Here is a 15,829-nt window from a genome sequence, read left to right as displayed (position 1 = left end):
CCTGACACTTCACCCAGGCTACTTGTCCGGCTGGGACTGTAGTCTCATAATTACCAGTTCTTATCAATCTCTGATACATGGAGGGTTTGTCAGTCTGAATGAAGTTCATCAGCAGCTCAACTTTCTCAGCAGGAACCGATATTGCGTCAAATAGAAGCATGGTAAGTGCTGGAACAAGTTCTTTCGTTCGATTCTGAATCACTTCCTCTAGGACATTAAATCCAAGTAGTGGCTGTGCAAGCGGAATGCTACAGATGAGAAAAGGCACCATGATCGACTGGCTAAGTGCACCATTTCCACTGAAACTGACTGCAATAAGGACCCAGCCATCAAAAGGGAGGATTTCTCCATTCACCGCGTGCACTTCCAGCTCTTCTCTCTCATCAAAGATTTCACTAAGCGGCCTAATGGGTATGTTTGGTAGATACTTCTCTTTCCAGCTTTTATCTATCATGCTCACCTGGGCTCCAGTGTCCAGTAAGGCATTGACTGTCAACCCATTGAGGTCACATCGTGCGAGGGCTTTGGCTCCTATGAACTTGGCCAGACGTCTACTGGTTTGAGTGGGTAAAGGGAGAGAAAGTTGGTTATTGACTTGTTCATTGATTTCTTTTGGTCTCTGATTAACTGAACTTGTCTCTGAACGACTCTCAGAGCTCCGTACGCTACCCTCAGCACTGTGGGACTGAACGTGAAGCCCGGTCACTGCTCGTCCCGTGGCAGAAACCGGCTCCAGTTTTCCGGACGCTTGGGTTTTTTCAAACAGCCTACTGCTCTGTGACCGTCCTCACCACAGTAGAAACAATGAGGGCAACCTGGGCAGTTCTGTTCGAGGCAATTAGCACAGCTATTTGGTCTGATTTTCCTTTGATCCACTTTAACTCGGCAATGATGGCAACATTCTGGGTTTTGAATCTGCTGGGGTCTTTGCAGTAGTTCAACTTTATTCATTAACTCCTCTACTTTCTCAGTTAACTGCTGGAGTACATCAGTCTTTGACTGTTTGTCTGGAACATCTTTCTTTGTACTAGTACTACTGCCTTGTACTGCTGCCGCTTCAAGCTCTGTGCTATTCACACTTATTTGTTTCTGCTTCACAACCGACCCCAAACGTCTCTGTCTCTCATTCTCAATGTTTGTTATCTTCATCATTTGCTTTAAGATCGTCTCGTCAGACACGCTGCTATCTGAGAGAAATGGTTTCAGTTCTCGACGTACGTCGTTATGCTTATGGCTGAGACCCTGATACACGGCGTGAAGGAAAACGTCTTGAACTGTGTTCGCATTATACTTCACTTCTGTGTCAGCGTATTTTGAAGCGAACAGGATCTTTTGTTTGAGGCCTATCACTCGATACAAGAATTGTTGTGGAGTCTCACTGTCGTTCTGTTTTGTGCACATGAGCTCTTGGAAAAGTTCGGTGTTGCTTCGCCCACCTAAATGGGATTGGAGAAAGCCTTTCAGCTCGTCTATCGTCAGATCGTCTTTGTGTATTAGCATGTCTTTAAAGTTTCCCGGTTTAATGGCTCTGAGAACGCCTCTCAATATTTCAGTCTCGCTGAATTGCTCTTTAACACCCTCATCGATTTGTCTGCATATGCTATTGTAGCTTAAATCTGAGCCCTGGTCGCAAATCTGTCCACCTTGGATCTTGAACTCACGACAAAGCAGTGAGAGGTCTCGAAGGGGAATTATTCGGTCGTGTCTTCCATGTGGCTGCTGTTCTGGTGTGGGAGTGTTGTCATATTGTTGAGTAGGTTTTAATGGTGGAGGTGTGGGTGTGAGTGAGGATGTGGGGCTGTTTATGTATTGCATGACTTTATTGCTAAGCTCAGCGTAACTAGAAAGCACTCTCTGTAACTCTGTGTCAGCGTTCTGTGTGCTTTTGACTTCAGTAGGTGTGAGTGGGGGGTTGTGCACACTAACTGCAGCTGTGTGAGTAATATCCGAACCACTGGCTGTCACGTTAATGGTTGTAAAGTTATCAGTATCTGTCGCTAGTTGACCTACTGTCCTGTTCTCACTCAGTACTGGAATTGACATTGTCTCGTTCACATTCTCCCCTTTACCTAGTTTAGGTTGAGCGTAACGCATCTGAATGAGATTATTCACAGTATCATTAAGCTCTAACAGCACTGCCATACCTGAATCCTCAGATTCCACCAACATGTCACTGTTCATAAAAGTTAGAATGTACTCAAAGCAACTCTCTTCTTCGCCAACCTGAAGTTTGGATGAGTCCTTCCCTGGCACCGGACCAACTCTCTGGGCTAGTTGGAAAAGTTCATCGGCCGTCAGCATGAGTAGACTTTTCTTGATGCTCCACACCAAGCCTTTTCTCTCACCATCCGCCATGACTGCTTTTCTCTCTTCCCCACTGTCGGTTGCTCGTCTTGGTCACGCTTTCACTTGCCTCTGCTGGTTTCAAGCCTGAAGAGACGTCAGCTCCTGGAACATGTCAACTGCTGATTCTGGTCGTGCTTGTAGCCTGCGCATCTACTGTCATTCCCCGTACGGGCCACCAAAAATCTGTAACGGGTACCGTGGCAACGGCACCCGGAAGGGACAGATTATTCTCCTGTAACACACAGGAGAGAAACGAGGAGACAGTGTGTCACGTTCAAGCTCTCTGGAGTAATTTATTCACAATATCATTAAACAAATATCTGTCTCTCAAAGTCACATTATGCTTCACATATCACTTTTTCAATGTCTTCTTAACATTATAATGACTTTCAGTGTTCATGTCAATTCAAATTCTGCAATAAAATAAACTTTTCTATTTCACATTTATGTTCACTGACTTTGTATTTTTATATTTCACTCTATTCATCAAAAAAGAAATACAAAAACCATAGTAATATACCTCAATTACTCCTATTAAATGATTAAACATTTCTATTCACAATATTTACCAGTATCACATTGATACAATGCTGCAAATCACTCTCAGAATTATTAATATACTTAATATATAACTTTAAACCTTATTTAACACATTAACCATTATCAATCGACATTCAATATACATGTATAGTACATTAAACAATACTTATTCACCTTTATAGCTTATAGAATACCTTCATGTGCATTTGCATAAGGAAAAATGTATTTTTTTAACTGACGTTGCTCACCAACGTTACATGTGCGTTTTCAGCAGGCTGCTAATCAGTCGAGCTTTTCTCTCTCGCTTCAATCAACTCAAAAACAACCTCTGACGAACATCACTTCTCTAAAACAATTCACTTATTGTCTAAACACATTTCAGCATGGTTAAATTAAACTTTTAAGTGCTTTTATACATTTACCCACCTGTAACACACAGGAGAGAAACGAGGAGACAGTGTGTCACGTTCAAGCTCTCTGGAGTAATGACAAACTCACGACTCGCACAGCTTAACACCGTTCGCTCGACTCTGCCCCTAACGGTCAGGAGTAGCATTGCACACTACTGATTACAAGGAATCACATTAAAATAAAACCCTTCTGAATGTTTCTTTTTTTCAAAATAACACAATAACATTTTCAAAATGAAACCAAAATTTTTAAATATACCTAAAGTACAATTAACATACTTGTGTGATCGTCACACAAGCACTGTCAGTGCATCCCTCGTGTATGCAGTTTGCTCTTGATGTGTAGAAGGTGGCGCTGCGTCCCCTTTGAGCTGCCCGCTCAGTAAACTGTTTCTGGGGAGGATGAAAAACTTCATGCTTTGTGTCCGGGTAGGTATGTGGAGCAGACGCATGCCACGCATTCCACAGATCAGCTATTCGTATGTTTAGCCAATGCAGTTCGGTGGAAGCCGCTGTCCAACCAGCGCCTTTCACACTGGATCGTGGGGCAATATATATTGCATACAAGAGCAGGGGTTTGGACCTGTTACCTTACGTTTAGTTCGGTGACTTGGCGAGGCGTGAATACAAGTCCCATAGTCATGTTTGGTACCGAGTGGACTGACTGAATGGGAATGTTGAGTTATGCATACATATAACTACTGTTACCAGAAGGAGGGAAACGACTTAACAAAGGGAATGACACATGCCACTGCATTTATATGCTGTGGGCAGGCAATCCCACCCACATTGTCATGCGTCATTTGCCTTTTAAAGGGGTCAAATGACACAGCTAAAACGAAAATAATCATTTGTTTTAGATGTAATGTAATGTGAATTCACGATTGAAGGTTAAAAAACACTGTAGTTTCCACACACAGTGCATCTCTGAAACGCCCTGATTTTTTACGAAGCTCATCGCTTGGAAAAACAAGGTGTGCTATGATTGGCCAGTTAACCAGTGCGTAGTGATTAGTAGAATACTGCAAGAGTGTAAGGGAAATGTAAAGCGATCACCTTGGTTAAAAGCGTCTGCCAAATGTCTAAATGTAACGCTTCTTACCATATTCTGAACGTCATTGTTGCAAGGGGGGCGTGGTATAACGGAGTCCAGTTCAGCCACATTCTTAGGCCTGCGCACTGCAACTGCTTTCTTTAAGTCCCACCAGAGATTCTCACTCGGATTTAAGTCTGGTGACTGCGATGGCCACTTCAAAATGTTCCAGCCTTTAATCTGTGTGAGAATCTGGATTTCGTCCTGTCCTCCACAAATACTGCATCTGTGTTTATTCCAATATTCATCATATGTATTCATTCCTTTATCTTATTATTCACTCTATTCATATTATTTGCTCCTTACTTTCTTGTTGTTTAACCTCGTTGAAAGTTGTATTATGTCTTATGCTGTCTTATGTTGATATAAGCATCTGTTGTTCACCATATCAAGGTTCCTAATGATGCCTATGGACAATTGTTTTATTATTGTAATATTGAATATGTAATCATATCTGATTGTTTAGGAGGAAAGACTAAACAGAAAGTCTGGTGATTTTCCACTGTTTTGGTGGTTTCATATGACGCCTCCTGATGCAAACTTATAAGTATTAGTCCTAAAATAATAAACTTTGGACTCTGATTGAACAAGCACTTGTGTCTGTGTCAAACTTTGTCTCCTGGATCCAGAAACTCTGTGTGTTCCGTCGACTAGACTCTTCAACCGTAGAATATTGTTAGACAAGGGGACATAAGAAGTTTACATTCTTTCAGTTGGGGGCTCGTCTGAGGGGAGACTCTTCTCTCATTGAACCAAAGAGAACAAAGACCTGTGGGGCGCTCTGACGATCGGTCACAGACCTACATTAAAAGGGGTAAGTGTTTTTCTATACAGTTCTTTATGACTTACAGAAATCTAACGCTTACCCTGTAGGATTCTTGTGTGTTTAAATTCATGTAAGTGGGAGTTGATTCTCCCATTGTTGTGACAGCGAGGCTGGCGACAGTAATTAATAAAATAATTATTAACGAATATGAATAGGTTTCAATTCATGTTAGTGGGATTCGACTTCCCATTGTTGTGACAGCGAGGCTGGCGACAGTAATTAATCAAATAATTATTAACACACGAATATGAATGGTTAATGCAGTCTTGATCACACTGTAATTTGGGATCGAAGTGTTAGCTTTGAGGAGGCTTTGTTACTCACGAAAACATAAAAATAAATAAAATCTGTTTAATGTTTATTCTAAAAGATAACATTCTTACAGTTAAAATTGAAAATATTATTGATATCACTGTTACTGCATGTATTGAAATATTGGTGTCAGAAAAGGACGGTGAATATAATATCCCCCTCTGAACACAATATAATACATGCAGCATTGTTGAAACGTTTGGTCGATTGAACACGAGGGTTTTTCTTCGTGACATGAAAGACATGAAAAAGGTTTTGGAAACAAGGTCCGGAATAAACAAAAATTGTTGCGTATGCAAATCAAAACTGCCTTTTGCCAAAAACAGACTTCTCCCTCTGCACCATCACTGTCGATAAAACCAAAAGAGATGAAACCGGAAAAATTAATTGATAAACCTAATGTAACTACAAAACCTCAAAATTCAGTGGTTTGGGTAAGAGCTGGAAACACGCTAAATGATAGACCGTTAAGAAAAGTTTGCCTTCCCCACAATTATCAATTGAAAATGATAAAATCACAAACATCAAACCAACATGCGTTGTTTGGGAAACTTTTACAGATGTTGAAATATTTTTTTAGAAAGATAAAAGTGTTTCTTGATAAATTTCTAGGGAGTCAACAGGTCTTATCTTTTGAAACAGGCAGCAAGAGAGACTCAGCTGCGCAATTTTTTGTGCGTTTTAAGAAAGCATGGATTGAAGATTCTAAATTGCCATTAAATAATGACATAAAGCCTCTGTTTTTTTAGCACTCTGTTAAATAACATGAATCATAAACAAGCGCAATTGATAAGAATAACGATTTAAAACTTGCATGATATGACTTTATAGAATGTCATGTTTATAGGCTATCTAGGAAAAAGAAACATTGAACTAACGTCTGTAAATCCGCAATTGCTGCATCCTAGCCAAAGGAAGAAGTCAGAAATAATCTGCTTTCATTGCGAAGGAGGGGCCATTACAAACGAGAGTGCAGACAGTTGCACAAGTTTCGCACACACCACAGAGCAGACACGAGAACAAGGGTGCTTCATATGCCTCCGGTGGCAACATGCCAACAGGGGTGAACACCATGATTAACCCTTTGTTATGGTCTCAGTTCAGGGATGAAACTGGTTTCATTGACATGGAACCTTACAGGGCTAAACTTAAAAAAAATAAACCTGTCTACATTAAACAATACTCTTTGTCTAAAGATAAGGAACAAGGCATTCAACATTTGATTGAAAACTTTGTCAAGCAGGGTGTCCTCGAACAAACACACTCACCATATAACACACCAATAAATCCTGTTTTAAAAGCGGATGGGAAAACTTGGAGATTAACTCAAGATTTAAGGGCAGTTAATCAGTTAATCATACCACTCGCACCAATTGTGCCTGATGTTTTGACTGTTATGAATTCAGTGCCACATTCGCACAAGTATTTCACAGTAATTGATTTGTGTGCAGCCTTTTTCTCTGTACCTGTACACCCAGATACTTTGCCTTTGTTAGCATTTACGTTTAAGGGGCAGCAATATTCATGGAAACGCCTTGCTCAGGGCTATGTAGACTCACCCGCTGTCTTTTCTGCAGCAGTGCACAGAACTTTGGCCAAAATGACTGATTTGCTGGGACTAATTAACTATTGTAGACAGTGGATACCTGACTGTGCGATTCACGATAGGCACCTGAGGGGTCTGATAGATCACAAAGCTCCGCCAAACACAGCATTGGAGTGGACTGCGGAAGCTGATGAACATTTCAATGCTTTGAAAGCAGCCATCACGACAGCACCAGCATTGGGCCTGCCGGACTACACCAAGCCTTTTCACTTGCATGTTAGGGAGACAGTGGGTGCAGCTCTAGGGGTCCTATTGCAACTTCATGGCTCAACATATAGGCCAGTTGCATATCTGTCTAAAAAGTTAGATAACATAGTCACAGGTATGCCAGCATGTCTTCGTGCGGTGGCTGCAGCTGCTCTGATTGTACAGATGGCTGAGAAAACTGTGCTGTCACACCCTTTAATATAATATGCATCCCATCAGGTAGGTGTAATTTTACACAACATGCAAACACAATACATGACAGCGCAACGACGCTCAGGTTACGAGGCTACTCTGTTGGCAACAAAAAATCTTAGCATTCAAACTTCAGCAAACATTAATCCTGCTTTGCTGGGTATTTTGGGTATGGTAGACATGGCAGATTTTAATGTTGAACATGATTGCATCTTTGAACTGACCACCTCTTACTCTTCTAGGTTTGATCTGTTGGATACGCCCCTAGAGGGGGGAGAACACATTTATGTTGATGGGTCTTGTTCAAAGCCATCTGACGGTGTCTACCTCTGTGGCTATGATGTGGTTTCCGAGTCAGGAGAGGTAAAAGAAGCTTTTGCTCTAGATTACAAATCGGCTCAAGCTGCAGAGTTGATAGCATTAATACGGGCCTGTGAGCTGATGACAGGAAAGAGAGTAACAATTTAGTTCTTCACCATTATGCCAGAATGTGGGAAGCAAGAAGTTTTAAAACTGCTGATAGAAAGCCAATAGCACATGCAAATCTGATAGGACAGTTAACTGAAGCAGTTCAGCTTCCACTCGAAGTGGCCATAGTAAAGGTCAAGGGTCACGCTTCGGGGGAGGATGAACAGACTATAGGCAACAGAAGGGCTGATGAAACGCCGAAAAGGCAGCAGCCCAAGCTCAGATTAAATCACCATTTCATCCAAAAAATGAATCAAAGGTAGCAATGACGGTGCACATAACGAATGTATCTGACATTGATATCAAATTCCTGCAAAGTCAACCAACACAGGGAGACTTAGAGCATTGGAGAAAAAATGTTTGCACTCCTGATAGGGAAGGGATTATAAGAGATGGACAGGGTAGAAAAGCACTACCGAAATTAGGGTTAATCATCCTAGTTAGACATTACCATGGGTTATCTCACACCAGTTGTGCAAAAGTAGTTCAAGCAATTAATCAATTGTACTGTATAGCCGATGTTCATAGAACAGCAAAGCTTGTTTTGGATGCATGCTTAACATGTGCTCAGGTAAATCCGCACAAATCAGCTAAGCACGATGCATTGACACATCCGGAAGCTCCTTTTCAACATTTACAAATTGATTTTACGCACATGCCGCCAATAGGTAACTTAAAATATATTTTGGTAATTGTTGATCGATTCTCAAAGTGGCCTGAAGCATTTCCATGCGCAAAGGAAGATGCTAAAACAGTGGTAAAATCTTAACGAAGGAGATTGTGCCAAGATGGGGCGTACCGGCCAGATTGGAATCGGATAACGGGACGAGTTTCACGTCAAAGGTAACACAGCTCTTAGCAAAAACATTGTCTATTGATTGGCATTTTAATATTCCTTATCATCCGCAAAGTGCAGCAGTCGTGGAGAGATGTAATCGAACACTGAAAACACGACTAACAAAAGCTGTACTCGATACAGGAAGAAAGTGGGTTGATTTATTGCCCGCAGTCTTGGCAGAAATAAGAATGACCCCATCTTCCACGACAAAATTGTCACCGTTCGAGGTACTAATGGGTTAACCTTTCCCGACCCCGTGGGTCAAAGGCCGGTCTGGTATTTCTTGTTTAGGTGATCTTCAGGTGATCCAGGAAGACTACGTGACCTCCCTAGTCGAAAAGTTAAATTCAATATGTGCTGATGTTTCTTTGTGCCTTCCTCTTCCCTCAGAAAACCCTACTCATAACTTTGTTCCAGGACAAAAAGTTTTTGTGAGGAGTCTGAAGCCAACAAAGGTTGGAGAACCATAGTACCACGGACCAGCAACTGTGATTGCCGTCACACGGACAGGAGTTCTGACGGACTACCAGCCACAGTGGATACACGCTTCCAGACTGAAGTTGTGTTCTTCAGGAGAGCAGGCAAGCTCCAATTTAACATAGAATCTCAACAGGGGATTCAACTTAATACATCTCAGGGTAGAGAAAGCACTGACTAAGCTGAGGACAGAACTACCTTTTGTGAGGTGGGGGCCACCCAAAGCAAGAAGATAGGAGGCCCATTGAGCCAACAGTGCTGACTCCGTAGCTTCCCCTGAGGTGCATTGAGGGCCAAATTGAATCATTGAAATTATCCTAATCATGGGTATGTATACAGCTCCAATTAATGTGGAGAACGCTGGAGCTTACAGCAGACATGCAAGTAAATGATACGGGTGACTGCAATATGCCAAAACAAATGTCTTTAATTGTACAAATGACTCTGAATATTCGAGAAGGAAGACCACCAACATCCGTAATGCGAGACTATAACTGTTCGTATACAGGAGAACCTTTTCAAGGTCCTGCATTTTATGTAAATGCTCGTCCCACAGAATTATGTGTGTGTTCCAAATCAGGCAGACATATAGTAGGAATGTCCGATTGTAGAAATGAAATTACTTTGTCTCAATCAAATAACGGACGTCATAATTGCACCATACAATATCTCAATAAAACTACTGAGGGATTTGAATGTCCATTTTCACACTTAGACAGTTCACCAGGAATGGTGTGGGTTTGTGGTGAAACTGCATATTACCATTTAGATGCAGGGGAATGGAAAGGTTGTTGTTATGCTGCTATTATGTCCACAGGAACTAGCATAATGGAAAAGACAAATCTGGCCACATCTTTGAATAGACATAAAAAGGAAGTAAAACTGCCAAATTATTATGCAGGCCATAAGATTAGTGATCCATGGACTACTCCTTGGGAAAACGTGGGATGGGGATGGTCCCTAGCAGGTTTGTTTACAGGAACCGGTACTACTGTTGCTCTGAACAAAATTAATGGTCTGGCATGGCAAGTTCTTTCTTTGGAAAATGACACAGCACAAGCTTTAAACTTAATCTCTACGAATTAAAGAAAATGAGAGTTGCCGTTGTGCAACATAGACTTGCTTTGGATATATTAACAGCAGAGAAAGGAGGAGTGTGCAAAATGCTAGGAGTATCTTGTTGTTTTTCAATTCCAGATTATGCAGACAATATCACCGACGTTGTGAAGCACATGAGAGAATCAGTTCGTGAACCCACACCGGTAGATGCAACATGGTTTCAATGGTTGGACAGCCTATCCGGGGGATGGGGATATTGGATAACCGGTACAGTAATTCCAGGTGTGATGACCATCTTAGCCTTGTTATTATTTTTGCCATGCATGTTGCAGTGTGTGGTCGGATGTGTTAAAAGATCTGTTACTTCCTTTACAACCAAAGGAACCGATTGTTAGCAAAAAGAACGACTGACGTCAACCAGGCTATGCTGGTTAGACGCACATCTAAAGGTTATCGTCCGAAAGATCAGTGTGGCAATGGGGGCGTGGTTTAGTGACGTCTGAACCGGACCTGGGAGAGACACGGGAACAACGGTAGACAAATGGGTCGATTACAGATTAAGTTCACCTGCGTCTTGTTTCAGTGATTGGCGAGGAGACTGCTTAAAGGCTGGCAGACTCAGAGGAGAAGAAGAGAGAGACACGGACTGAGAGACGTGGAGAGATCGAGAGCGATCGTAACCCGGAAGTGATTGTGACCCGGAAGTATCTGTAAAAGCTGAACAAGAGTTGTTTGTTATTTGGAAGCAGTTAAAGTGCGCAGTGGCGCAAAGTTTTGTTTGGATTCTAAAATAAAAGAATCTGTCTCTCAGTCCACGCCGACCCCGCCTCCTTCCTTCCTTACACTCACGAACATTCACTACACTGGTGCCGAAACCCGGGAAGGAAGGACCAGTGCCGCCGCCATGTCCCTGCCAGGTTCGCCATTTGCAGAGGTGATCCAGTCCCTCGCCGGTCTTCACAGAGAGCACCATCAAGCGCTGCTGGGCCTTCGTGAAGACCAGGAACGGCGTTTCCAAGCCCTTGTCCAGGCCCAGCAAGCAGACCGCGAAGCGTTCCGGGGCTGGCTGGACCAGGAAGCCACCAACAGGGGACTATCGGGCAGCTCACCAGCAGCAAGTCTGTCGCTGCACAAAATGGGGCCTCAGGACGACCCGGAGGCATTTTTGGAGCTTTTCGAGAGGTCTGCGGAGATTTCGGCATGGCCGAGGGACGTTTGGTCAGCCCGCCTGATCCCCCTGCTGACGGGGGAGGCACAGCTGGCCGCCCAGCAGTTGCCAGTCCATAATCTCCTGATCTACGCAGACCTCAAGAAAGCCATCCTCCAGCGGGTCGGCCTGAGCCCCGAGCAACAGCGGCTGCGATTCCGGTCCCTGGACCTGGGGGAAGCTGGCCAACCCTTCGCCCTGGCCCAGCAGCTCCGAGACGCCTGCTGCAAGTGGCTGATGGCCGACGGAGGCGACGTCAAGAAGATCATTGACCGGGTGACACTGGAACAGTTCGTGGCGCGGCTTCCGCCGAAGACCGCCCAGTGGGTCCAGTGCCACCGGCCGGCGTCGCTGACGGAGGCCATCCAGCTGGCTGAGGACCAGATGGTGGCGTGCCCTGGGGTCGGCGTACCCCGAACATCTCTCTCTCTCCCACCTATTGTTTCTCCCCCTCTCTCTCCCCGACCTTTACCCCTTCCCAGGTCTCCGGCGTCCTTCGGCCCCAAGCCCGCTCCAAGGACCAGAGATGCAGGGGGAAATGGATGACAGTTCTTTAGGGGACCCGGGCGTTACAACCAGCCTGCGGCCTCTCTGCCACCACAAGTCTCTCCTCGTCAATCCTTCGGCCCATTTCCTGCCGCTAGGGCGGCGGAAAGGTCTGGGCCGACCTGTTGGCGCTGCGGGGAGCCGGGTCACACGATCGACCGCTGTCCAGTGATGGAGGTCGGGACGGTGATCCGGGTCCCCGACGACCCACAGGTTGCCCTCGATCCGGCCGGCCTGTATCAAATACCTGTGAGTATTAAGGGGATTACATATCAGGCCTTGGTGGATTCGGGTTGTAACCAAACCTCCATCCACCAACGCCTGATTCGGTCCGTGGCAAAGGATAAGAGCCGTATGGTTAAGGTACGGTGTGTACACGGGGACGTGGTGAACTATCCTCTAGTGGCGATGCCCATACAATTTAGGGGTCAAAAACATAGAGTAGAGGTGGCGGTTAATCCTCATCTCAAACATCCGCTAATTTTGGGGACGAATTGGCCGATGTTTTCTGTATTATTGGGGAAATTGTGCGCGGATGTTTCCTCGGGAAGTCGAGGGCGACGGAAGGCTGCGATTGTGCAGGCAGGGGAAGCTGAGCCGGAACCTCGGGCGACTGACCCAGGGGAACGGAGTACTGTGGAGAGACAACATCTCTCTCGGTGCGATGACTTTCCCCTGGAGCAGTCTCTCGATGACTCGCTCAAAAATGCGTTTGACCAGGTTCGTACCATCGACGGACAGCGTCTCAACCCTGCACAGCCGCTGGTCTATCCGTATTTTGCCATTTTAAAGGACAGGTTGTATCGAGTGACCCGAGACACTCAATCAAATGATACAACACAGTTAGTTGTCCCAAGGAGCCGCCGGGAAATGCTTTTCCAGACGGCTCACCGTAATCCAGTGGCTGGTCACTTAGGACAAACAGCAACATTAAACCGCCTAATGGCCCGCTTCTTTTGGCCGGGCATTCATGAGAACGTGCGCAGATGGTGCGCGTCTTGTCCTGAATGCCAGCTGGTAAACCCACCGGCCATTCCTAAAGCACCATTGTGCCCCCTTCCGTTGGTTCAGGTCCCCTTTGAGAGAATTGGTATGGACCTGATCGGGCCATTAGAGCGGTCGGCACGAGGACATCGTTTCGCATTGTTCATAGTAGACTATGCAACTCGATATCCCGAGGCGGTGGCTCTCCGCAGCATTTCAGCTAAAAGTGTTGCGGACGCCCTGTTTCGTATTATCTCCCGTGTGGGAATCCCTAAAGAGGTTCTCACAGACCAAGGCACGGCGTTTATGTCACGGACCCTCCGCGAACTATACGGGTTATTGGGCATTAAAGCAGTTCGTACCAGCGTCTACCACCCACAGACGGACGGGTTGGTCGAACGCTTTAATCGCACCTTGAAGACAATGATCCGGAAGTTCGTACACGAAGACGCCAAAAATTGGGATCGGTGGCTAGAACCCCTGTTATTCGCGGTACGAGAGGTCCCCCAAGCCTCCACGGGGTTTTCCCCCTTCGAGTTACTCTATGGACGTCAGCCCCGTGGGGTGTTGGACGTCCTAAGGGAAGCTTGGGAGGACGGACCCTCGGATAGCAAAAACCAAATTCAGTATATCCTGGACCTGAGAGCAAAACTCGATGCACTGGGGCGGCTCTCCATGGAGAATTTGCTACAGGCCCAGGATAGGCAGAGCCGGCAGTATAACAGGGGTACTAACTTACGTAAATTTGCACCGGGAGATAAAGTGCTTGTATTGCTCCCCACCTCGAGTTCCAAGTTACTCGCAAAGTGGCAAGGGCCCTTTGAGGTCACACAGCAAATAAGCGATCTCAATTATGAGGTAGTGCGGTCGGATAGGAGCGGAGCACATCAGATATACCACCTCAACCTCCTAAAGAAATGGAATGAGGTGAGCCCGGTGATGCTGGCGACGGTAGTGAGCAGAGAGGATGATCTCGGACCAGAAGCGAGCTACCCAGTTCAATCCCTTGCTCTGGCCCCGGGGGGGATCACCTCTCACCCTCCCAGCTCACCGAGGTGGCCAAGTTGCAGGCAGATTTTGCGGATGTGTTCTCACCTCTACCCGGCCGCACCAATCTCATCGAGCACCATATTGAGACTAAACCGGACGTGGTGATTCGCAGCCGGCCCTATAGATTACCTGAACACAAGAAAAAGGTAGTTCAGGAAGAATTAAAGGCAATGCTCGAGATGGGGGTAATAGAAGAGTCCCATAGTGATTGGGCGAGCCCGATAGTGTTGGTCCCTAAAACCGACGGCTCTGTCCGTTTCTGTGTGGATTATAGAAGGGTGAATGCTGTGTCGAAGTTCGATGCATATACGATGCCACGGATTGACGAGTTGCTGGATCGACTCGGCTCGGCTCGTTTTTTTTCGACACTGGATTTAACTAAAGGATACTGGCAGATCCCCTTATCTCCCCTATCCAAAGAGAAAACCGCCTTCACCACGCCGTTTGGATTACACCAGTTTGTAACACTTCCATTTGGCTTATTCGGAGCTCCGGCCACCTTCCAGCGCCTCATGGACCGCCTGCTGCGACCACATGCGGGGTATGCGGCGGCATATCTCGACGATATCGTGATCTACAGCAACATCTGAGGGCGGTCCTGAGATCGCTGAGAGGGGCCGGGTTGACGGCTAACCCAAAGAAGTGTGCAATTGGGCGGGTGGAGGTCAGGTATCTGGGCTTCCACTTGGGTCATGGTCAGGTGCGTCCCCAAATTAATAAGACGGCAGCAGTTGCAACCGCACCGAGACCCGAGACCAAAATGGAGGTGAGGCTATTCCTGGGGTTGGCGGGTTATTACAGAAGGTTTGTTCCTGACTATTCGACCCTCACCAGCCCCCTGACGGACCTCACTAAAAAGGAGGCACCAGATCCCGTCCAATGGTTGGAGCTGTGCCAGCAGGCTTTCACCCAAGTTAAAGCGGCTCTGTGTGGTGGCCCGTTATTGCACGCTCGACGCGTCGGATCGGGGCGTGGGGGCGGTTTTGTCCCAGGAGACGGGGGGTGTGGAACGGCCGGTGCTGTACCTCAGTCGAAAGCTCTCGAGGAGAGAGACGAAGTACAGCACCATTGAGAAAGAGTGCCTGGCGATCAGGTGGGCCATCCTCACCCTCCGCTATTATCTCCTGGGGCGCGAATTCACGCTCCATTCGGAACACGCACCCCTCCAATGGCTCCACCGCATGAATGATACCAACGCTCGGATCACCCGTTGGTACCTGGCCTTACAACCCTTCAAATTCCAGGTGGTCCACAGACCGGGGACCCAGATGGTGGTGGCTGACTTCCTCTCCCGGCCTGAGTCGGGCGGTAGGGGTATGTGGCAAGGGGGGCGTGGTATAACGCAGTCTGGGGAGAGAGGGACGGGGAATCAACGGGAAGTAAGTAGGTCAGAGCCCAATTGTAAACACCTGTCTGTAATTTCAGTGATTGGCGAGAAGAGTACAAAAGCCAACACAAGGAGAGATGGGGGAAAGAGAGTCTGGGCGAGAAGCCGAGACGTACGATTGTGAGCACGAGGAGAATCGTGAATGTATATGTGCCAGGAGGCCATAGTTCCCTATTATTTACTTTTGCTTTATGTTTTGTTGAGACTGCTGAATAAAAGCCTTTATCAGCCATGCCGACCTCATCTCCTTCTTTCCAAAACAAAGAACGTGTTTACAGTCA

Source organism: Triplophysa dalaica, chromosome 11 (assembly GCF_015846415.1).
Source record: "Triplophysa dalaica isolate WHDGS20190420 chromosome 11, ASM1584641v1, whole genome shotgun sequence".
Classification (NCBI taxonomy): Eukaryota; Metazoa; Chordata; class Actinopteri; order Cypriniformes; family Nemacheilidae; genus Triplophysa; species Triplophysa dalaica.
This window is presented reverse-complemented; position numbering follows the sequence as displayed.